The sequence below is a fragment of the Trichoplusia ni genome, chromosome 6, assembly GCF_003590095.1.
Source record: "Trichoplusia ni isolate ovarian cell line Hi5 chromosome 6, tn1, whole genome shotgun sequence".
Taxonomy (NCBI): domain Eukaryota; kingdom Metazoa; phylum Arthropoda; class Insecta; order Lepidoptera; family Noctuidae; genus Trichoplusia; species Trichoplusia ni.
This window is the reverse complement of record NC_039483.1, coordinates 13,724,786-13,749,991: the sequence shown is the minus strand read 5'-3', so window position 1 is coordinate 13,749,991 and position 25,206 is coordinate 13,724,786. Positions and strand designations below refer to the sequence as shown.

At 34.0% G+C, this 25,206-nt stretch overlaps 1 protein-coding gene and 1 long non-coding RNA gene across 3 annotated transcripts in view; one reads left to right on the top strand and one right to left on the bottom strand.

Annotated features, from left to right (window-relative positions):
* Positions 1–25,206, top strand: part of LOC113495029 — a 349,076-nt gene that overhangs the window by 213,400 nt on the left and 110,470 nt on the right. The window lies entirely within an intron of this gene.
* On the bottom strand, positions 21,151–22,070 carry LOC113495030. The gene is made up of 3 exons (XR_003400696.1): positions 21,832–22,070; positions 21,379–21,583; positions 21,151–21,223 (listed from the first exon to the last, which is right to left on the bottom strand). It is a non-coding gene; the product is annotated as an uncharacterized LOC113495030 (long non-coding RNA).

Here is a 25,206-nt window from a genome sequence, read left to right as displayed (position 1 = left end):
AAGTATTTTTTGCAGGTGTGGGAGTGAGAGGTTTCTATGTCGCGTAGAGCGCTGTCCTTTTCTACAATGTCAACCGGTTACTTTAATTTTCCAAAACGACTCTTGTTTGTATTTAAGGAGTATTTTTTTACTGTAGGTACTATGAACTCTGAATGCAATCTTCGGAGTTCGGACTAGATAAACCAATTTTCTTTACTCTTTTCAATTAAACTTAAAGTAACTGTCATTTCCTCCCATAAATGCACCACAAGTTTAAAGTTACAATTTGAAATCGGTGTAGAAAAAATATTGAAGTTATCAAAGCGGTATTAAGTATCCGGAATACGTACATTTAGGTTTTCTGAATCAAAAAAATGGAAATTTAACTATTGACGATTTTAATTAGCTCTGCTTGCGAAACAGGAAGAGTAAATTACCATAACATATTATATTACGTAACTTACCATATGTACCTGACACGTATTCACATTCGATCCATTCGGCATGTAAAGTTAAATCGAGTCAATACCAAGTGGATCGGAAATACACGTATTAAATAAATAAACGCAAATGTTTCACGAATTATTTAATGTAAACAAATGGAATGTACAGTAAATAATTCCCTTGCAATTATGCATTTCATTTCCTTTGCGCGGTTTTCTGATGGGCAAGCAAATTGAGTGACCGTCTATTTTCTTTGAGTGTTATATTATAATTTTATAAAACTCAAAAGCTACTATTATATAATAAATGTGATAAATATCGGTGTATTTGTCATGCTTTTACGGTAAAATTTAATTAATTACCGACAAAAAGGACTTTTTTAGGATATTTTTCGTAGTTACGTAGACGAAATCGGGTGTTTGAGCTTTTACAATAATGTAAATAACATCTTGTAAGACTAGTATTAAGTAAAGTTAGATCGCCACTTCAATTATAATTCCGCATAACTGAACAATTTTGACATTTCCCGTATTCTGACATTCCCAACTTGATTGATATAATATTTAAGTTCAAACCTTTCGAATAAAATATGAAGTCGTTACCAATTAATTTATTCCATTGTTAGGATACGCTAAAATCCACCGGCGGTAGTCTTTTGTCGAAAAATTTACATTAAATGGCGTGTATTTTATAACTCCGGTCAGTGTGTACAGCGTATGTTGTTCAAGCTATATTTTAATTAAAACAATTAAGTTCGATAGTTTTCCGCTTTATTGACTTTTTACGGTTACATATTGTAAATAAAGTTCATTCGGGTTCTGTGTAGCGAAAGAGCATCGAACGAATATAAGCTTCACCGCAATTAAACAGTCGGCCCACTGTTATTCGATAAAAAGCAATTATTGAAAATTCAAGTGTAATCTAGCGTTAATTACTATGCTATAATTAATTTTGTCAAACAATTAATTTGAACGATTGATTTTAATTGATTACAGGATTGTTAACAGATGACCTGTAGTTGGTGTAGCTTGTATGTCAGCAGTTAATGTCACAGTTATGAACTTTCTTAACTTATTTACACCGGTTTGAAAAAATGGTTAGTTTATGTATATCAATCATTCTCTCTGTATTTCAATCTGTAATAGATTAGACCGCACGACTTTCAAAAAAGGTCTCGAGATTGATAAAAATGCACGCACCAAATTTTCGAATCCTAACCGTGTAAATCGTCTAATTCCGTGTTTCGGAAACTGTGTAGGTTTTTTAGAGTCGGTCTAAAAAGCTCGACAAATACTCTACGTTTTTCTAATTTGCATTTTACGTACTATTATGAGTTAAGACGGGGACATGCGGTTAGGATTGACCAAATAAATGTCTACATGAAATGAGAAATAGAAATAGACGTCCATTTCTATTGTATATTAAATATCAGGTAAATACTTTACAGAATTCATACTATTGTTCCAAATAGCACGGAAACAATGCATTTAATTACCAGAATGTTAGCGACCGTCTCTAATTAACAACCTAAAGCAGAAATGCTTTGGAGCAACATTTAATTGAATAGTTTCTAAGATAACAAACGCTTGTCCGTGGGGCCACTCTATTAAACCTACTGAGGGTACAAACTGGACGTTTAGTTGTCAAAAGTAATCAAACAGTTCTTATTCTTATTCTCTCCCTTAACGTAGTGAATTTTGGTGAAGTTGTTTTTGAAGATCTTATTTTTTTTGTCACTTTGGTAATTAAAACTGTTCAAAAACCGTTCAAAAAGTTTTTTTTAATATACGTACCTTTATATAGTTATCTGTAATTTTTTTTTAATGTTATCTGTCTAATACCTATTACATTTTTGTAAAATAAAATCGAACGGATAAGCTGAAATTTAGGACACTAAATTTTACAACTAGCAAAAAAACGCGATATTCTGAAAACTTTATTGATCTTGTTTAAAATAACTCAAAATATTTATATAATTTCAAAAAACACTTGTCATTTTCAACATTCTTTTCACTTTAAGTCAATGAGTCAGGACATAGATTCACAATGCTGAAGAAATAAACGCCATCGCAGCATCCGCGTCCATCCTTTACATAAAATATTCACATAAAGAAGTGCTAGTGGGTGGTCTTTTAATAAAGACAAAAGACCAGCTAACTTCTAAAGGTAAATTAATTAAACCGGGCTGGAGATGAAGCTTGCATGTTATTTCACTAAAAGGTACCACGTCTTTCATGTAAATATTACCAAAGCATAATTTATATTAAACTTATTAAACTCTTGTCTAATACTCCGAGATTAGTTGGAGTTTTTTTATTCTTTGCATAACAAGGACTTGTGAAGTTAAAGCATTTAGAGAAGAGGTTGTCTTATGAAGTTTTCATTCGTCTGTTATTAAAGCGCTTTTTAATATGCTTAAATTTTCATGAATAATCTTTTCCTTTGTGCAAAGCTTTTAGAGGTTTATCAAGTGAATTAGGCATGAATTTAATACAAATATGGACTTTCGTATTTCGAATTTTTTCTTTATACACTTTTTGTGATGTTCGTTTGTTTTTCTTTCATTTATTTCGGCTGTGCGTGAATGGCGTTTGCCTCTTCAATTCATTTGCCCCTATAGTACCTACGAGAGAAACAGGTACAAACACGCCCTCTTTGAATCATCTAAAACAAACCCTCGCATCATCAAGTTCGTTATAACCCGAGTTAATCACGAAGGTAACCAAAATCCCCCGATCTATTGCTATCGTACCCCGAAATTCGCATAAGAAGGCATGCGCGTAATTTAGCTGCCGCAAAATCGACTGCCTATCTCATATTGGTTTCATCCTTAATTTAATTCTAAAGAGACGTATTGGTGTAGCCAACGAACCATAAAGACGTATGTGGTTGTAAGAAAGACCCTAGCATATTGATAGAAGCTATTCTGCTGCTATGCCCCATTGGAGACAGGGTGAGACCGCTCCATTTTATTACGTAACGAATTGGATAATTTTGTTGAGAAGTCCTTTTGTGATTTTGATTGGTGTCATCCCGTTGGGTGGCGAGTTATGTGAAAATACGTGTCATATACAGATCATTTGATAACCTCTATCTAGTTGTACTACAATCATTTATTTGCAAACGTCACAAATGTCTTCGCTCTACGGCAACGCGCTATGCCTCAAACTGCTAAAATAAATGAGAATCACAAGCAATTTAAATTATCAAAATATAAAGAGCTGCAGCTATAAAAGAGAGAAAAAAAGAACAATTCACAAACCCAGTTAAGATACAAAGAAAACAATATTTCTACTTGATTACATTACAAAGTAATGTCGGCTACTGGTTGTTTCAGACAAAAAGCCTTGGAACCAATTTTGCATAATAACTTAACGTGACAAACGTAATTGGATTCTCTGTTTTCTATTTGACCGCTTCTATCTTGTGCGAATATGTTAGAAATGTTAAATCAACAAGTATTATATTATACAAAAACGTTGAATGTGAGACTAAAAACGCGTGTTATTAATTTAAGAACAAAACTTTAAGAAATTAACGCAGTATCTGGCGTACTTTCATTTTTTGCGGCGATAAAAAAAAACATAATTCACTTTAGAATTAATATCACATATCAAGCCAAGTGCTTGTTAAATAAATCATATAATACGTTGTCTTAAAAAAAAATTGCAAGTCCATATTTCTTTTTCATACTTAACTATTGAAAGGAAAGTACCAACAAAAAACGCGTATTTACACCAAACAAAACAACTAACATTATTAACTACACAACTCGGTCCGAGTCGGGAATATATTTAATTTTCTTTTTATTTGTAAAACCTGGAAACCGTGGAAGTTAACTAAGTACCTCACAATGACGTCACGAAGCCTGTCTCGGTCTTAGGCGAGTCTCCAGGGGGTCTACCACCACATCTTAGAGTAAGATTTGTAGTGAGAGAGCGAGATGGCCCGTTACGATGTCTATAGCTGCGTCCCTCTTTCTCCAGTGCAAATAGTCTTGAAGATGCCGTGGTAGGCCCAAGCGGTTACTGTGAAACAAGCTATTGTGGCTCCCAACTGAAATAATAATACATGTTTATTGAAGAGTAAATTATTGATAGTCTGATGTTTTTTTAAGCTGTACAAGAGTCACGTTATATGTAAAGCAAAGAAGAGATTTTTTGATTTTTGAATTTTATGTTAAATGTGAATAGGTCGTTTTTATTTAAAGAATAGTTTTTAAAACACATTTTGGATGAATGAAAGGATGTGTCACTTTTTTTTAATGTAACAAAATCCTTTACGGACTTAAAGCTTAACAAAAAATAAATATATAATTACGGCAAAATTTTTGATATAGAACACACGTGATTTATTATTTTATCAATTGTTAATGAGTATGTAACGTAAATTTACTCCGTGACGGCTTATGTTACCTTAGTAGTACATGCTCAGCTGACAACATTACTTAGACAAACTTGGTCTTCGTTAAGTCCCCTGTAACTGAAGAGAGACTACCTCTCACTTATGTATTTGAGCTATAGAACCTACATGGTTGTTATAACAAGAATCGTTAATATTCTTGTGCTCGGGTCAGAAGCCGCTGGCAACTATATTTAAACTTGCTGAGTTTCTTATCTCTACGTCAAATTATTTTTATGACGACTCCCTGTTGCAAGGTGTTTCACAAACATACAAGTCGCATGCATAAAACAGTCAGACTTTGAAGAAGTATTCGTGAATCACACAAAATCCCTACGCGGGGATCAAATCCGCGACATGTCGCGCGCAGCGGTTTTGGGGTGGTGATCTGTACCTAACTACTACACTAACCGCGCAGTCTGAAGGTATCTTTATTTAATCTGGAATTCGAGATTATAGAAGGGTAGGAAATACTAGAATTGTATTTAGAAAAATTCTCAGAGATTTAGATTAAGACTACTCAACAGCCTCCCTCCCAAATCTGTTTCAAGGCGAGTTAACACAAAACATAAGTAAAAAGTTTCGACAAGATTATTTCAAACGAAATTCTCTATTTAAAAACTCGTCCATCCTTTGTTTTAGAGCTTCGTTCAATACAAAATTATATTCATGATTTAGCTTAAAGCAACCGCCATTATCCGGTTTGTTAAATTTTTAATTAGAATCGGAAGTTATAACTTGTAAACCTGACATAGGTACCGGTTCAAAGTTCAACCGTAAACTTCTCATTGTTTATACAACTTCGAGTTTCGAAAGCAGGTAAGTTTTAGAACATTGCGGTTTTAATGATCTAATATTAAACGAACGTTGAGGATATTAATTAAGGATTCCGGCGTAATAGCGATAGCAAAATTATAGGCGCGCTGTAAATGTGATGCTGTGTAATACCCGCGATGCAACTTTTGTGGTAAATTTTAATAAGGCTTGGGATGTATTAACGTTGCTTGATGCTCGGGTTACAATGTGAGTAGCTCCATTGTTGTGCTCGTTCTAATACTGTATTTATACGACAATTTAGATGGAAATTGGACCATTAAAACTGTTAGGATGCAACTTTAAGTTTATGTTCAAACACAAATATTATACCACGTAAAAACATATATTTTTTGCTTTATATTTTTATTCAGAAGTATAAAAGCAAATATTATAGAGACGGAGACGTTGAACGTAAAAAACGAACGTATAAAAAATTAAAACAACGCCCGCAACAAACTAAATGTTTGTCCGAATCGTTTCAAAGCACTTTCAAAACATCCTTTTAATAAACAAAGGTTTTATATTGTGTTTATTTACAGTTCACAACGCAATATTTTCCGAGCACCGTTCTGTGTATGAATTTTATTCGCGTCGTTGCTCTCGTTGCATCTAAATAGTTTCGGAAAACTTCACAAAACAACCGTCATAGTTACAATCAAAACTGTAACTGTTGAAAATGTAAGCATTTTTGCCGTTGACAAGTGTCAGATTTTATTGACGTGTTGCCACCAACTAAGCCCGCCCACGATGAACTATGAACTGGAAGCGACAAACAAACGGAATTATTAATGTTGCCAGTTCTTGCTACAGAAATATTTGAATAAATGGACATCCGAAGTCGGATTGCTGTAAATCTGAAGTAAGCCTTGCGGTTAAAGTAGTTTAAAGGTAAAAGGTTCTGTATCTAATATAAATGTAAGACCTGCCTGGAAATAAGCCGTTCCATCTCCTTTGCGTTTCCTTTGATGTTAAGAATATATTTTAATACACATCTAAACCGCGACTAAAAGTTACGGTCAAGATTGACCAAAAGGTAAGTAATTGATTATTCATAGATTTCAGTACATTATATACTTAGACAGTTATTAAATCCAAGTTACACAAAAAAGGTTATGTGTATTCAGTACGTTAGTTTTGAATGTGACAACGAAATACATAATGACATGAAAAAGTTTTATAGCATTTCAGAAGGTAAGCTAGCCATTTACCAGATCAAGGATCGATTTGCCAAATTTTTAGGCCTTAAAGAAAATTGATAAAAGAAAGTCTTCCAGTGAATAATGTATCCGTACTGAGAATCGTCATTTATTTGCTGACACCGCACCGTTGAGTTAATCCTACTATGTCAGCTTCGCGACCTCTTTAATCCTTCTTCCCCTTTTTGGCAAAGCCCAAGCTAGCGTGGCACACTTTATTCAGATTGAACATTTTTCCTATATTTAAGTTGAGATTTTTGGCCTGTTTGGATAACTGCGAGTGGTTCTTAGGATCCGGCTTAGCGGTTTGTGTAGCACTTTATCGACGTTTCCACATGAAGGCATCGCGTTAATTGTACAGAGTGATGTGTCGTATCAAGTAGTCTTAGCGGCGGCGAACACACACGATCATTAGGTCTTTTCATCAGATTAATAACGTCATTTAACTAACTAGAGCCGGGGCGGCCCGGACTTGCACAGTGACCGTACATAAGAGCCATTCTCGGGTATCCCCAAGTTATTTGGCGCGAAACTTGTAAGCAGCTTACATTTCGTGCCCCTCCACGGGTAATATTCGCAAAATTACTCGTCTAGTCAGTCTCTGTACGTAGTTATTTGAATAATTGATGCGGTTCTCGTGAGCTCTAGCAAACATTTGCGATCCGCAATCAAGGTCCAACTTGCCTCTGTTACCTCAAAGCTTTCACTCGCTTGCATTTTGATGGGAGATACTGAAAGTGTTTTGTGTGCTATGTGGAAATGTTGCCCGCCTTTAATCTTTTACGAAATGGTTTATTTATTAACGCAGTCCTTAAATCGCTCGAGATGTTCGCGAAAACGAGGCCCTTTGGTCTGGTTTTATTTTATTTCGAGGACATTCTACTTTATTTATTTTTAATTTATATAATTTATGAAACTTTTAAGGTCGGAATACGCCTTTGTATAAATCATTACATAATTCAAAACTAGTCTTACAAACGCAGTCTTATAAAATTATCACGGCAATATCCCGATGTTTAACTAAAAATTTTGTGATGAATTATTATTATTTAAACCCCCACATTTCACTTTTTTTTTATAGTAGTTATTTTATTCCACCTAGACTCAATATTACGTTGATTGAAAACTGCCTTAAAAAAACTATGCTTTCATTTTGCTGTACTCAATTTTACAACTCCCTAACCCTTTCAATTCTACAATCCACCAGCTATTTCTATTCACAAAAAGAGCTTTCAGCACACGTCGCGACTTCATACGAGCAAACAAAATAATCAAGAAAATCACAAAATACGATCACTAAATTAATTTAAAGTGAACGTTTGATCAAATGAGGCTCAATACCGTCTACACTATACGGAATTTGAACTGGAATCGATACAACTAAACTAATACACGTACAAATAGCAAGACTGTTATGCTCGAATGTTTGCGCTTAGTGCTCATTTTGCGCTCAATTTCTGATCAGGACTGGTTTATATAGACCTGTTTGGACTGTGAATGAAACTTGATGCAGAACTATAGAAGTAACAAAAAGTGTTGAGGACTTAGTGAGTTTTTAGGTTTGAAAACATGCTTTTTTTTGGAATTCGTTTTTGTGGTGGGAAAATAAAAATAAAATTTTTTTCAAGGTTCTGTTGTAATTGTAGGTATATAATTACTAGCTGACCCAGCAAACGTTGTTTTGCCTAATTAATTATTTATAGTTGTATGTATTTTTAATGGCTCATTATAAAAAAAAAAAATATTTTTTTATATATATATATTAAAAATATTATTTATTATTTATTAATATTATTTTTATATTAAAAAATTTTATCCAAAAAATAAAAATAAAAATTGTAGCGTGAGCATCCCTTAACACTTATGGGTATGAAAAGTAGATGTTAGTCGATTCTCAGACCTACTGAATACGCATATAAAATTTGGTAAAAATCGTGACACGGGAATTTTATATATTAGAGAAGATATCTTTACCAGAGTACATCACATGATGATTGCTGGGTGGAGTCAAAATACTTAACATGTGTACTTTGTTCAGCAGTAACTTAAAACCCATAGTATTTTTTTTTTAATTCATAATACAATCCTTATTAATGAATAACATACAATACAACTTTTAATGGACAGATGTTGTATGAAATTAGAATTCATGTGGAATAATTTACTACGTGAATACATTTTAGCTAATTCGACGTAGAGTTAGGAATTTTTAAACAGTTGTACAGATAAAGTTGTTTACTTGGAGTAATGTGTAATTTTAGAATTAAATTATTCTGAGCAAAATAAAGAACATGTCTTAACATGATTTTATTTTTAATAATGTGCTTTTTACTTAGGCATGTTTAGTTATCTACATGATATGAATTAAATGTTGTCTTGTTGAAAAAAAAAAAAAAAAACGAAGGTCTAAGATACCAATATAGTGAAATATGTAGGATCTCGTTCCAAGACTATAACCACTTCTTGTACCGTATTTAGTGCAAATAAACTTTTACTTAACTAATTTTTTTAATATAATGCCCACCTAGACTAACTAATTCAGCCAGCTTAATATAGAGAAAACCTTTTTCAACCGACATCCGCAAATTCACACCAAATTTACGAAGAAAACCCAGTGTCAGTATAGTTTTTGTAGTTTGGCACTGTCTGTTACATTTATAGCTCTGTGATCATTTCTAGCGTCAGCTATTGACATGGACACTACAGGACACAACTACATTTTATTCGACCTGCATTCGGAATTACCTTACATTGTGTTGGATATCTCCTAATTTGTTAAAACAATTTTGTATATTTAGGTAAATTGTATGTGATCTTGGTATCTTACTCGACTTGTTAGGTTTTCGCAAATGTTTACCATATCTGCATCTCAGAAACCAAAGGTTATGAAACATAATCATTAAAAAAGAAATATTTATAGGTATGGCCTTCATACACGGCATTTTATCTATAATAGGGGAAACGCATTGTTGGCTAAGGCCGTTGTTATAAGTTATGTCTTGAGGCACAACAATTCTTCATGCAATTTTTTTTTATTAGTTTCGAATATAGGCAACATTCTGTGTGAGGCGTTTTGGAATGGAGTTTCACTATTTCACACTACTCGACAATAATCACCACTATTCAAAGTACATTCAGCAACAAAAAGTGGCTAACAAAATCAGATTCTTAGAGTTTTAAAAAGAGATATTAAAAAAATAACGACTTAAATTTTTACAACTTACTAAAAATACTGATCATTGACTTTCTTTTCGGATTGTTGCAGTAAAAACTTCTAAAAGCCCACGAACTAAAGTTATAACTGAAATCACTGAAAAATAACGTTACAATTATTTTTAGCTATTGGTGACTGACTTTACCTGCAAAGGTACAACATTTCGCATACATCAAATAGATAGTGGTCGAATTGAATATTGCCACTGACAGTTCATCATTTGGCTATCACAAATATTTTTGGAATGATTAAAACCATAATTGCCTCGACTGGATTGGTTAGCGGTTGTCTGTGGTCTACGGTTGCATGTTACTGTCTATTTACCTATTAATTAATTAAATCTGTGTATTTCAAACAAAATTATATCCTATGATTATTATTGCACGATAACCGAAAACATGCCAACATATTTACCTATCTCATATTAACATGTTTACATTACATTTACTCATGTATCGTAAACCTTTGGGTATGCTATTTATATAATATTGTTAATGTATGCACATGTAATGTATGTACACACACACATGTAAAATATTATTTAAAATGAGTGTTTTAGTCCGTTACATTTGAGCCATCAATTACGTCCAATAAACCATACATTTTCCGATTACGTGTTTAAAAACCAATCTTATTATAGGAACCATAAATTCCTATAGGAATACTCTTAAAAATCTGTTGATCTATACCTTATTGATTTAGCTAATAAAATTCTCCTTAACAACCTTAACAAATCAACGGAAAAACAATTAAAACATTCAATAAGCCATACATTTCCCTACTACGTGACTTACAAAGTCCAGTCAAAATTAAATCGTGTCGCATAAAAACGGTGCGCACCGCACGACGGGTCGTACGACAGACGTCTCCAAACACTGTTTCGTAGGAGTCGAGACGTCGGGCGCGTGTGACGCATACCAAATTCGAGCAACAAGTGATGCCGGCTTATCTCGAAGGTTTTCGTAAAATCATCCGTCTTGGGAAAAATTAGAGCGAAGGAATTAAATTGATTTTTTTTTAAGAATATTTTTATATGATCTTAGAGTTATGTTGGAAACCTAAACAAGTCTTTCGTTGTAGTCTATTTGAAGACACAATAAGTAGTGAGTAATAGTTAATGATATTAGATTCAAACTCAAATGACTTTTTACTAACAGTGTGCTTATTCTATCATTCCGTAAGCAGCGAACGGATTTATTTGACACTAAAATTCTTTTTAAAATCTCTAATCTGACTTGTGTCGACATTGCAATCACATACTGTTGAATAACTTAATTGAAACTAGTTGTTTATTTAATCACTGCCCAACTAAGAGTGTTTTAAAGTCTTAATTTAAGTAAGAACTACGCTAAAAGTAAATAACACCAAATTATCACAAAATGGTCCCAATGGCTAAAGCTCACCGAACTTTAACTCCCAGCTTTCAATTCACCAATGAGAGCTGTACAAAGGCGTGCTAATAAAATGAAATCGATGAACAGTAAACTGTAGCAAAGAGGGTCATTTTAAATGTGTTTCTAAGCTGTTATATTAGTATTCTAAACAGAAAGGGAATCAAGACGTCTGAAATATAACTGAGCGTCTAATGCGTTGCAGTCCAACGGTGTACTGTCGTGGGATGCATTGCGATTATTCCCTCATTTAGGGTTAGGTCACACGGAGAGCGAGGTGCGAAGCGCAGCGAGAGATGACCTCGCTTAGCATGTCTTATAAACTTTATGTAAGTGGTAAGCGAAGAACGTGAGCTGAAAGACGCGCTTCTTCTTAAAAACTCGCTCCGCTTACTGTATTACGCGTCCAATTTTCAAAACATTTGGAGAACTGAAGCTCGTTAGAACGGACATGGCCTGCCTCACAGCCGCCATGATAAATACGTTTTTAAACTTATTATTAATGTTACTTTTCCAATTCAAAATTCTGTACAATTTATCATTGGAGCGTTTTAAAGTTCTATCGATGTTTTGAGGGGTTGAATTGAGTAATTCAATTAGTTGTAAACTTCAAGTTTTAAGAGGAATTCTACCTGTTTTTAAATACCTTGGCGTAATTGGAAATATTTAAAATGTATTATTATATTTGGAAGGGGATGAGGACGATCACTTATCCAAGTCGAAGAATGTGTAAAATAAGTTTTATTTAAGCGTTCCAAAACCTATAGTATAGTTCCAACAAATATTGAACATGATTTTAATTGTAGAAAACAAAACTTGTAATATATCATTTTGGTGATTGCATATAAATAAAAGGAAAAAGAAATTTCGGGAAATCCTAAATAAATTTAATATCAGTAGACAAATTAATAACAATCATAGTCATAGAGATGAAAAATTAAAACAAAAATACCACAAGTCGTAATGAAGATAAACTATGTTAAAATTGCTATATTGTGCTTGCTCCACGTTCATTGCTCAGCTGATTGCTGATATGTAAATTAATTAAAGTTACAAAACATCTTTTCCTCCAACTCTAGGTACAAGTTTTATTTTTACATCATAATGAGGACTTGAATGTAAAATTTACGAGATCGTCCACGTTATTCTTCACAAGATTCAGTATTCGTCCATTTAAATGTGTTTTGACCTGTTTTAACATTTGTAAATTAACTTCACACACATTTACCGACGCTTTCCTCGAACTATCCTTGTTTATACCATCAAAACTTTCTTCCTATTAAATGAACAAGTAATTTATTGCTGTAAAAATATGTCAGTGTGGGAGATAAGCCATATTTACCCCATTCATGTTCGTCGACCCGGTAATAATGATTTACTAAAAGGAAGCAAGAAAACTTTTTACCGACTACAAATGGAATTTATTATGTGAGCTATTATTAAATTCGTTGCGAATTTAAAAGGTTGTATTAATATTTTTCGTTAATATTTATAATGCTTTTGTCGAATGTAGGTAGGTACTGTATTTGTGTGGCACGGACTTGGTAAAGCATTAATATTATTTTAATTTTTATGCTTTACTATAAAACAATTTCTCTGTATTAATATTCCAGCCAGCAAAGTAACATACAATATACATATTCTGTAGGTAGAAATGTGGGTAAAATAAATGTAAGTTCAAAACCGTAGCAAGGGGCAATCCATTTGATTTCGCCGGAGGCGCTACGGGGAAGGAAACAAGGGGTCTCTGTATGTTTCTATGATCTGTATTATGAGTATAAACCTAATTATGCTTCCCAATTATGGTAAAGGTAAATATACTCGTCAGATACAAAGGATCGCATCAAAGACGTTTCGGGCTTTGTAACTTAAAAGTATCGATAGTCACTGGTTTATGTATTACAGGCTTTAAAATATACCAACATAAAAATCCCAGTGATTTATTGGCAAAATAAACGATATAGCAGAAAATGCACATATGTACGTATATTTTTACATATACATATATCTGCTCCGTTTAATCCGTCTCTGGACGACCATTCAATTATTTTAACAGTTATTTAATACTCGTACCGTGAAAATACGTTGCACAGTAAGCTTACGTACATTTTACATTTCCGATATAGCTCCGGGCTAAAAACTAGGCCTGCAAAGGACTTATTCACTTCGCCGAAAATCCAAATATTTCGGTCAACCAAAAACGCTATCGTTTTAACGAAAGAGGTTGGTACTTCACGAAACTCCATGGACACACCCTGTCATTAGCTTTATTAAAATACTGTAACGTCGTAAATAAAATGCATCTGAATTCAACTGAATATTATGTTCGGTATTATTTGATGAGAAGCTCGTGGCTTAGCTACATCTGCACAATTTTATCGATTACAAGCTAAGGTATGATTAATACTGTGTTAATACGGTCAGTCCTGGTATAGGTGACTACTACCTATATTATAACGAGTTATTCTGCGTTTCGTAGAGCACGTTTAATAGTGGATCCTTACTGTTATTCGTACACCTTTGATAGTCGATACGCGTAGTAAGAAAGTAGAAATAATAACAACCAGTTTTACTAAGGGGTATCATGATGTCCAGGTAACTTGATTGAAGAGGTCGCGAAGAGGCAGTCACTCTTTGTCAAACACTGGTACCTACTTAGCAACAACCGGTCAGACAGGGAGCTGACCCCAACATATTTGGGAAAAGGCTACACTGAGAGCTGGATGTTTGGTATTGTTTCCACAAATGGTATTAATTAATTAATTTCTGAAGTTCTACCATGTTCTCATAATGTAAGATTATTACAGGTGAGGAAGCGAGAGGCAGGTTTACGACGAGTAGTGCTATCTCGCCTCTAAAACTACAATTATATTTTTAGAGATAGTTGTACCTAGTCACTGATATCAAATTGGACGGACGTTTCATTAGCTTAATTAATGTTTTACGACTTCAGCGACAATCTAAACTTTGTTGCCGAATGAAAATGTTAGCCTTTTGACCGGTATGCGCTTACTGCAGCCTCTTTGGACTTCTGAAGAGACATTAAGTTATAACGTAGTTCACTTGAATTTGCATCTTGTCGAAATTACGTATATTTTATTACGATGTGTTTTTAAAGTGTACATATGCTGTTGGTCTCTATTTTTATTAATCAGAAATCTATTTCTTTTTTGTCAACCTATGAAGAGGTATTATTTATAGACAGTAATAGAACCTTAACTTAATATTTTAAAGGAAAGTTTCACCTTCAACAAATCGACAAATTAGACTATCAAATATTAATAGAAAATTTACTTAAAACGTTAGCACTACCTGAGTTAAAGCTTCTTTACATCAAACGGCATAACAAATTCATACATTATGTATAAACGGCTTAATGTAGCTGGCATGAGGTCAGGCCGACTTGGCATTAAGAGCTTTCGGAAGGGACTGCGGCGAAGGGCGAGGCGGGGGGATCCAAAGTGAATATTACAGAGATGTTCTTGTTTTCTGGCGTGCGTGTCAAATGAGAATAGGATTCACTTTTCGGTTTTTTTTTTTGTGAAACTTACCGTGTGTATAATTATAATCATTATCAAATCCTTTTTTGTTTTGTGTTTTAAGTATATTTGCCACCTGTGCTGTGTAGTGAAGCAGAAATGTCCAAAAAATTAGCGAACCTATTATTAATGTTTCCCTTCAGCTAACGTTGATATCTATGAAATAAGAAGTAACTCGTTAAAGAAAAACCCCTACCTACGAAACTCCACAAAAAATCTAAAAGTGATGATTAAAAGTATGCGTCCAGATGAAAATATTTTTTATTTCTAAAAATTTTTGTAATTCTCTAGTCTAGAGAATTTAATCTGGATTTCCGAGACGTTCAAGACAAGCATTTGCAGATCACACAATTGATGTGTCCTTCGCAGGGATCGAACGTGCGACACGTCGCGTACTGTCCATTTAACTTGGTGACCTACACCCTTGCAATTGAAGAGTCTCATATTACAATGTACAAGTACGTTCCACCATCGGACATAGAACCAGTGGCTATCACAAACATTACACGGTTATTGGCCGTTAATGAACCATTCCCTCTTCCTTATGTAGCCGGTTTGTCGGTAAACTAAATGTGTTAACTGTTAATGTTATAAGAGTTACATTTTAGTTTGTGGTTTAAAATTATTTTAACTAGTACCTATTAGAGATTTTTTAAGGGATTAGTGTGACATGGTTTAGGACTGAACAGTCTTAAGTAGATCCTAATTTCAAGTCGGACTTATTATTCTTAGCTCTATACCAATTACTCTTGTTTATACTATTCTCCTGATTCAATTGAAATTAATTTGTTTTTGAGAGCATTCATCGTTGGTATGATATTAATTTCTTTTTTGAGCAGATCATGCATTGAAAAAAAAGCTAAATTACTAGTTTTCAAAATTGGAAGGCTGACAAAAGACGAACAATTATTAAAGTGCTTGTAAATTTTTGTTGTCAAGCAAAATCCCTTCTAATTATTATAAATGCGAAAGTAACTCTGTCTGTCTTTTAAGCTTTCACGTCTAAACCACTGAACAGATTTTAATGAAATTTGGTACAGAGATAGAGTTGATCTTGAGAAAGAACATAGGATAGTTTTTATCCCGGACTTTTGAAGAGTTCTCTTGGAAACGCGATATAACCTATCTCGACGCGGGTGAAGCCGCGGGCGAAAAGCTAGGACTTCATAAAATGTTATAAGCAAATAATGTATTGAGTAGTTCAACACAGCGACACTTTGATCCTGATTTGTACGAACAGTTTTTAGCTATTAGTCGGCTTCGGCTATGTCTGAACTAAACAAACTTTAAAGCTTTTAACGTTGGGGTCTAAAAAACACATGGGACTCGTAACAAATGAACAAAGTCGCTTTACCGAAGTTGTCTGGGGTCAAAACTAATTCTTAAGTCGCCGCACTAAGTGACGCCGTTTTACAAATACCACACGAACATTTACTTTACTTTGAAAGTAAATTGAACACGCAATTTCAGTTGTTTATAGGTATTTGTAAAGAAAATAAATTTATATTGTTTAGAGGAAAATTTCTAAGTGACAATTTGATATTAAAGTTTCTTTGTTACACAAAAAAGTGGTCAAGTGCGAGGCAGATTCACGAGACTAGATCCGTGTGAAAGAAAATGAAAATTAAAAGATCTTCAAATAGTAATTTCACCAACCGTGGGTAAGCCTCGATTATGATTTAAAAACAGCAACAGAAACTCATCATCAGTGAAAATATCAACAGGCTAACTAATGGTTCTTAAAATACGGACATACAGATTACACAACTTAAATTTGAAGCGTTCTTAATTTTTTACTGTCATTGCCCATACATGTACTTGCAATAGAAACTTGTATATCATCATTTCGGTATTCGATGAATATTTTTTAACAACAGGACATATCTCGATAGAGCTTAATCCACACTTAATCATCACTACATTCTCTACACGTAATAAAACACTTCACAACATCGTTCCATGTATCAAACCTTAGGAACCTCTAGTCTCCGTAAACCCGCGCATACAGTGACAATTAATCAACAGTCGACACACATATAGGTTTAATCAATTATTACAAACACTTCCCCCTTGTTTAATGAGAAGCTCGATTGTGAGAGTCTTATCTGCACTTAACTGGGAACAAACATACTGCCATTAATCCACCTTCTGTCAAAATATACCTGTTTCCTTTAGCGGTGACCAAGTTCTGGCTTTATTCGAACTTGATTCAAAGGTGGTTAAGTTTGCACAGTTGGATTGGTAGTTGGAAGGTATTTGGGTTTAATTTCCTATGCTATGTTTGTAGCTTTCAATTATAAGGTAAAACGATGTTGTCAATTTAGGTACTTTTTCTTTTGGTAGTCGTGATGTTGTATCAAAGTTTTTTTCTGGAAAGTGTACATTCGTAAATACGTTCAAAGTTTTGTGTATTTTATGTTTTGTTTTGTAATTTGTGTTTTAGGGTTCCTCACAAAAAATATAGAAACAAAGCCAGGCTGGCTGTCTTCACACTACGAATAATAATAACAAAAACCAAGCTTAAACAATAGTTGGACCTACAGTAATAAATTCATTGGTTTTCCGTGTGCTATTCATACGGAACCCTCAGTTTAGCGTGTCGGACTCATATTTGACCGGATTTTGAAGTCTAATACAATCTTTCAGTCACTTCAAGGAATTCAATACAAAACTATTCCCACTCTTCCGACTACATTGTAACGAGTTACTATATTCGGTCATTTTACACGCCCACAAAAACTTTTTAAGATACACACAAGACTTACGAGTAATTTATTAACAATGTCCTCATTTCGCCCGAGGACATTTACAAGTCACAACGCAAATACGTTTTCATATTCATTCTACAAGTATACCGAGCAAAACAGGCCCGAGGATAGGGCCTAAGTAAACCCACTCTTGATACTTACTAACCGCCACAAGTCATGAAGAACCCGGCTACCCGAACACTGGCCAGACAAATATTCATATTTAATTCCTTCTGCTTTCCGTCTTATATTGAACTAGCTGTTGTCCGCGACTTCGTCCACGTGGTTAGAAGAACTTGTACCGTTTTCGCAGCGCACGCAACGGAAGCCCTCAAAGATGAATAATTTTCCTCGTTTTTTCCACATTTTCCATTGTATCTTCGCTCTTGTTAATCGCATCGTGATGTTATAAAACCTATAGCATTCCTTTATAAATGGTCTATTCGACACAAAAAGTTCAATTCTAACCAGTAGTTCCTGAGATTAGCGCGTTCAAACAAACAAACTAACTCTTCAGCTTTATAATATTAAAATATAGTATATAGATAGACATTCGAAGAACTAATGTTATATTGAAGGATCAAATGTTTTGGCCTCTAGCGTGGAATGGGCCGTGGTCTCTGATGTAAACGTGACTATATTCATAGGTGGTCCCCGTGTGTAACCCTCTGTCCGTCCGATACTCGATTTTAGTCCCAGCGACTTTCGTTATACCAACTTATTATATTTTAAACGTAGGGCTATGTTTGTCTTCGGATACTGAATGAAGTGTAAAATGGTATCTATTTTATTACAAGCTTTTATTAACTTTAAACTTCAATACAGTTGTCTGTTTGTCTGAAATCAAAATTTTGCAAGTTGAATTTGATCCAATTTTCGATTTTCGATTGAGCTGAAGTTTTGCCTAAAACCATATATATTGAGTGAAAATATATTATTATTTTATGTAATTGAGCTGAACAGAAGTGGCCATAGAACCTCAGCAAGAAAAAAAGATGTCTATTATCTTGTTCGAACAGTTCTTTGGAATCACACATTTCGTCAACACACAGCCAAGGATCTATACATTTTCTCTGTCATATTCAAGAGACATTTAAAAATTGCTCGAAATAACTAATTGTACATTTATAATATTTGGACAAGTTTTATAGATTTACGTGCATATCGTATCGCTCGGCTACGATGTTAGGGGAACTTTTCATAAAGTTTGTTACTTCTCGGTCCCCGTTCTACCCGAACTATCAATTGCCATCGTTTTGAAATCCACACGGATTCGAGTATCTTCTAATATGAAATTCATTTCGTATTTTCGACTAAAAACGTATTCTGAAATACATGATACGCGCACACTTTTTTTTGTCGATACGAAATTTCGAATTGAGTTTTTCGTATAGAATATGAGTTGTAAAATATTGTGTTATCCCTATTTCACTAATCCCTTTGCTGAAAGCGCATAGTAAAATAAAATATTTCATAAACCTGCCTTTTTCGGTTTTAAATAAATAAAAGTACAAATTGAAATTGACGTGTTGTCGGCTTCGTTGTATGTGCACTATCAAAGGCTTTGAGTTCAATTCATGCGTCAATCAAAATGTTAAACAACGGACTTTATTTTGAAACTCTTATTACGTTAATTAACTAAGCGTATCCACATTACACCTACAGGTAGACAAAAAAAGGTGTGAGTAGTACATTAAAAAAGGTCGCAATATAATTTGAACATTAGAACCGGCTAAAGAATTAAAACCATTTATCAGGTCTCACAATACAAATTGAATATAATATGAACCTATCGTATATCAGAAGTTCGTGACACATAAATTAGAACAGTCCCAACAAATTTACAACAAAATGTATCGTACGAATTAAAACGAAGCGTCTAAATATGCAAATGAGTAAACCTACAAGGCAAAGTTAATTGTGATGTTTTACGCGCGAAACTAATTATCCTCTCCACGTTGACTATCCCAGTATTCATCCCTACAGTGTTAATCTTAATATCGTATTCTGTTTGTTACCTGTAAATTTGGTAGCAAAAACACGGTGTGCGGTCAAGCCGTCCCGCCCAGCCAGCGAGCACAGTATTGCGTTAAATAATTAATGATACTTATAATAAATTCTGTTTTTAATTTGATCTGGAGCTGACAGAGTGAGGTGTTAGACCTAGGTATGGATGTCTCTTTATCTTTATCGATGACTTTTGATTATGGAATTTTATTCGATTTTGTTAATCGACGTAATCTAATTATAGTGTTTATTGTTGGAAAAGTTTTGTTTTATTTTCAGCAAGAACTGGAAAAAGGATAACTTTGGTTTCATTTTGAAAGACCTTAACGCAAATGGTTGGTTTATGGTGGAAAAACATTACACAAACCTTAGTCATTTAATTGACCTTTTTATCATTTTATTACGATTGTCATTTATAAAATGTCAAGAATGGAAAAAAAAATCGGAAGCAATTTTAGTAGCAACAAATCTTTTATGTTATCAAAATATAATTTTGAAAGACCAAAGCTACATCCCTAGAACCGGCCTGCCCTTTTCCCGACGGCGACGCTCCACAAAGAATATTTAAAGCCCACAGGCAACTGAAACACCAAATGTATGAAACCCACGCGACAATAATGCATCTGCTAAACTCATTAGGTACTTAACACTTTATTTTATTATGCAATGTAAAATGACCGCGCCATATTAATGAGAGTGAAAAATCTAATCAGTGCTTTCGCATGTTTTCGTACAATCGCATGCTTTAATTAACCTACGGACGAAGCGAAGTTGATTTTAATTAGTTTTATTGCAGTAATGTTAATATTGTATAACATGTATCTTTTTGTGTATGGACTGCTAAATGCTACATTACGTAAATGAATTATTGAATAGAGGTGTTCAAAAAGTCTTTTATTTATATAAAGATTAGGGTAAGTCCAGGATAGATGCCACACTTTTTGAAAAAGCTTAATAATTCCGAAATTTATAATCTTAGAGCATTGTGTTCTTTGAGAAATATTTAATATATTTCTTAATGCATTATTTTATCTGAATCGATTTGATATAGACTGTGTAGATTTTGTATAAATTGTAATTTGCTGGACCTCTAAAAAATAGGATAGACGCCTACTGTGGCGGATAGAAGACTTATCATGAAAAATGATGTGAGGATAGGTGCCCTTAGTGGGGATTGACGACTTAGTCAAACATTGTAACTGATTTGTTATGAAATGAAACAACTATATTATAATAATCAGTCTTTATTGTGTTTTAACATACATAAACATTATCATCTATTAACGATCACATATTTTTTTAATAATAATCAACATCTTTTACTAACTACTAGGTAGTAATTAACTTGCATGAACTTTAATACTTCTCCAGTCTTCTTGATATTAGTAATAATCATCTTAAAAAATAAAAATCAACTTTGGTATCAGACTAAATTATTCTTAAGATAGGGGGAGATTTTCGTTATCAAACCCTAGCACAGGGTGTTTACCTAAAACAAATAAAAATAAATGCTGAGTAGGTATATAGAATTAATTACAGTACCAATAAGACAGTAACTAAAATGATAAGATACAAGGTATAGTAGATCAAATTTAAATTAAAAGATAGTAAATATAGTAATTCTTAAAATAAACTAGAACATACCTAATGTCAATTTTTGTTGGTCATTTTTAAGAAATCTTCGTCTTAATGTTCTAGATGGTATGCCATAAATTTTAGAAATCTGATTTACACCCTTGTCTCCCTTTTTCATCTCTTCAAACGCTGCTAGCATACTTTCTTCGGTCCAGGTAACAGCGCGAGGGATAACACCCGGTTTTCTTTTATATTTACGAGGCATTTTGCTCTCCTGCAACAAAACAGCTCTTATAAAAACAGTTGAGGATAGTTGCCCTTAGGGGCATCTATCCTAATAAAAAACGAGGCAACTATACTTTTTGTAGGGGATAGAAGCCCTTCTCAATAAAAACAAAAAATGAGCTTTAATGACTATAAAATTTATCAATTTACATAGGTTAATCTTCAATGCAAGCAGACTAATAGAAAAAAAATAGACATTATAGGCGAGAGAAAAGATACACTGTTAAAATTACTTACGAATCTTATTTTGGCGCCTTTTGTCGTCTCGCCGCGGAAGATTTTTACTCACACGGACGAAACGCGTGCGCTCCTGTCCACAGTCTGCCTGGCACTGAGGTTGGTGGGGGGAGGACTCGTTACTTATAGAGAAATTTAACTCTCACAGTGCTCCTAACATAGTGAAATAAAAATCAAGTCATCTATCCCACTGAGGCATGTATCCTGGACTTACCCTATGTATTTTCTTGAACAAACGAGGTTTTCTAGGGAGAAATTGTTTCCTATTTTGACATCATTCGTTTCATTGAAGGAATATATAATTATCCAGTAAATAAGATTATCAGGCAACGTTAACATCTGTTCAAAAATTCCTTGTTGCGCATTTCAGAATTTCCGTTCGGATTAAATCAAATGTTCCACGCGGTATGCGTACTAACGAGTAAATATCGAGAAATCCGAACACTATTTGCTAATGGCGGTACGAAAATGCTGTTCATGCGTCAGACATCAACACGAAGAAAATACTGGCGAACCATAATCATCAGTGACGTACGCTCCATACACCCCGAATGCTGCGTACGTTAGGCAACGTATCGACAATAGTCCGCTTCAAAATGAACTGACAATTACCAAGAATACCAGTTTCCGAATTAATAATTAGAAACACCGTTCGGTTTATTCAGTTGAAATTTTGTTTTCGCTTTAGTGTTTCGCATTACATGCTCTAATGGAGTCCACATAATGGGAAGTGGATTAATGCACAGTTGCTGTGCTTTCATTAATTATAATGATTTTGTCCGAAGCATCATCAAAATTCTGTACAAATTTGTACGCGCTTTAGTATCAAACAATGCGTAATACCAGTGTGCGTCGATGACATAATATTGCTCTATCTGTCATGCAACATAAAGCTCGGTTTTAAGAAACATAGTTGAGGTTCCTTAGCCAAGGTCTCCGCTGTCTGTCTGTCCGTCACCAGAAACACTCGGGAGTTTAAATTTTTCGCTTTATTTCTGCTGCCGCTAAAACAACACATTTAATTTAGCAACTAAGATGTTCCACCATTTTTTTCAAAGTTATTATGTTTAAAGCCCTTTAATACGGAACCCTCAGTGTCGCGAGTTCGACTTGCACGCGACCGGTTTTACTCAGTGTTTTAATCAGAATCAGAATATCCTTACATCTCTTGGTTAAATTTAAATGTCATTCTTGTTAGTAAGTCGGAAGCTTCGTAGAACATCATTATGTTGGCTCCCGGCCTCATTTTAACGGACACATAATTTTACTTTGTTGCTATGCGTCCTTACAAATGTTTCGTTGAGACGACACACGACACTATTATATTGCTTCTTGTTTCAAAATGTTAACAATTCAGTTTTATTTATTTGGTACAATGATTTATTCTGTAATGTCATTGTGGGTTTGTTGTAATCCTTGAGGCGATGCATCGGGCTATTTCTGTGTCTACCAGTAACCTTACCAAGGTTGTTCACTTGTTTATTTTCACTGTACGACTCCCTAAAGAGGTAGTCTTCGAACATAAGGAGTTATTTGAGCGAAAATATCTAGGATGTGTTTCTATGACTTTCGTCTTTTATAAATTCTCTATTGAATTTATAAAAGTCCTTAACGAGTTAGTCAATGTAAATTGGTTGCTTTTTTCAATTAAACAGTTCCTGTTTTAAAATTAACTTTTTTATTTATCTTCAATTAAATAAAAACCGACTTCATTAAAATAATTCAAACAGTGCTTAAAGAGATTATGATATTCAAACTCCTTAAACAATTTAAATAAACACCTCGTTACATTAAAACTGAGTGAAACAAAGTTGCGAACGTTTCATTGAGGCAGAACCCCATGCGTTCTAATTAACCTACCATATGATCGTTATAACTACACGTCACACCTGCGTCGGTTACTAAGCTTGAACTTTGAATCTAAGAGGTTTAGCTGTTTAGCTAAGCGTAACCATCCCGTTGTGTAGCCATAACTGCACTAATAGCAAATTACCGTGTATGCGATGCATGCCGCGGCAAAAACCAGCTCACTGCAACAAAAAGTGCATTTCATGCGCACCATGTACGGTATCCAACAAAGCGTAAATGCCATGGTCACCCATCGTAACGGCGTGATCGGACCGATTTTTTTTATAGTAATTTATGCCTTATTAAAACAATTTATTCGGTTTTGTTCTCGGATTCCACGGACGATTTGCTTGCATTACGATGCGCTTCGTGTATGTTTGCTTTTCTCCGTCCGTTATTTTGAATTTTTTTCCCGTTTCGATGACGTTTCGGAGCTCGATACACTTGAATCGATTGCGTTTTGTGTTATCGATTGAGATAATTAACATGTCTATTTCTTCAGTTCCACGTCTGAATTTATCTCATATCTTTAAAGAGATTATTATTCATATCAGGATGATCTTAAATACTACTGTACTGTGCAGGTGACGACCGCTCACTTTAAATATTCACTCAAACTATTAAGTTTATGTTATCAACAACCCTTCGGTTGTAATACCACTTATAAAAGTGAAAAAAAACGTTGATATATTTATGTTCTATAGACTGGTTACAACCGGATATTGCAATTTATTTATAGTAAGTAACGTAGGTAAGTATTTACCAATGTGGGCTGGCATATACTTATCATGGTCATTATAGTTATATTTGATTTCTATATCAGATATATTTTACATTTTAAATCTTGAAGTTATATCCTTTCTTTTTATCAACCCTAACAAAGATACCCTGAACGGGATTAAAGATTTCATCTTCAAAATTTGTATTAATAGAACGAAACAAAAAAAAAATTACTCGTTTGAATATATGGCAAACTCCCTCGAACTGTTTCGGAACCATAATAAATGTCTCCAATTTGTATCAATCGACTATTCTTTATAACAAACTTGTATCTTTATGGTATGGTCCTCCCCAGTCCTGGTGAAATCTGCGGTCTGTGAATGCACTCACCTAGCCCGGGGACAATCGTTAAGCCAGTAGAAGATCGGCATTCCTTTCCGTCTACTTCCCAAGGCACAGACCATGTAGGTTTTACACCGGGTAACAAAAATAGAAATATCACAACGGTAGAGTTCATTCAAATAATTTAAACAGAACTAGTAGAAATTATGGTATCTAAACTCCTCAAACAATTTAAATAAATAACTTGTTACATTAAAACAGGGTGAAACATCGTTTCGTTATTTGACTAGGTTTGGGTGCAAAAAGAGATTCATGGGAATCTTTTTCAATGATAAAAGATCTTAGTGGTATCGTCTCCTACAAGACTTATGTGTCGACTATCCCGTGTTATACTAACAGTAATGATTTTAGCTTAACCTTTGACATTTCATTGTATATTTCAATTAATTAATAGTTAATACACAT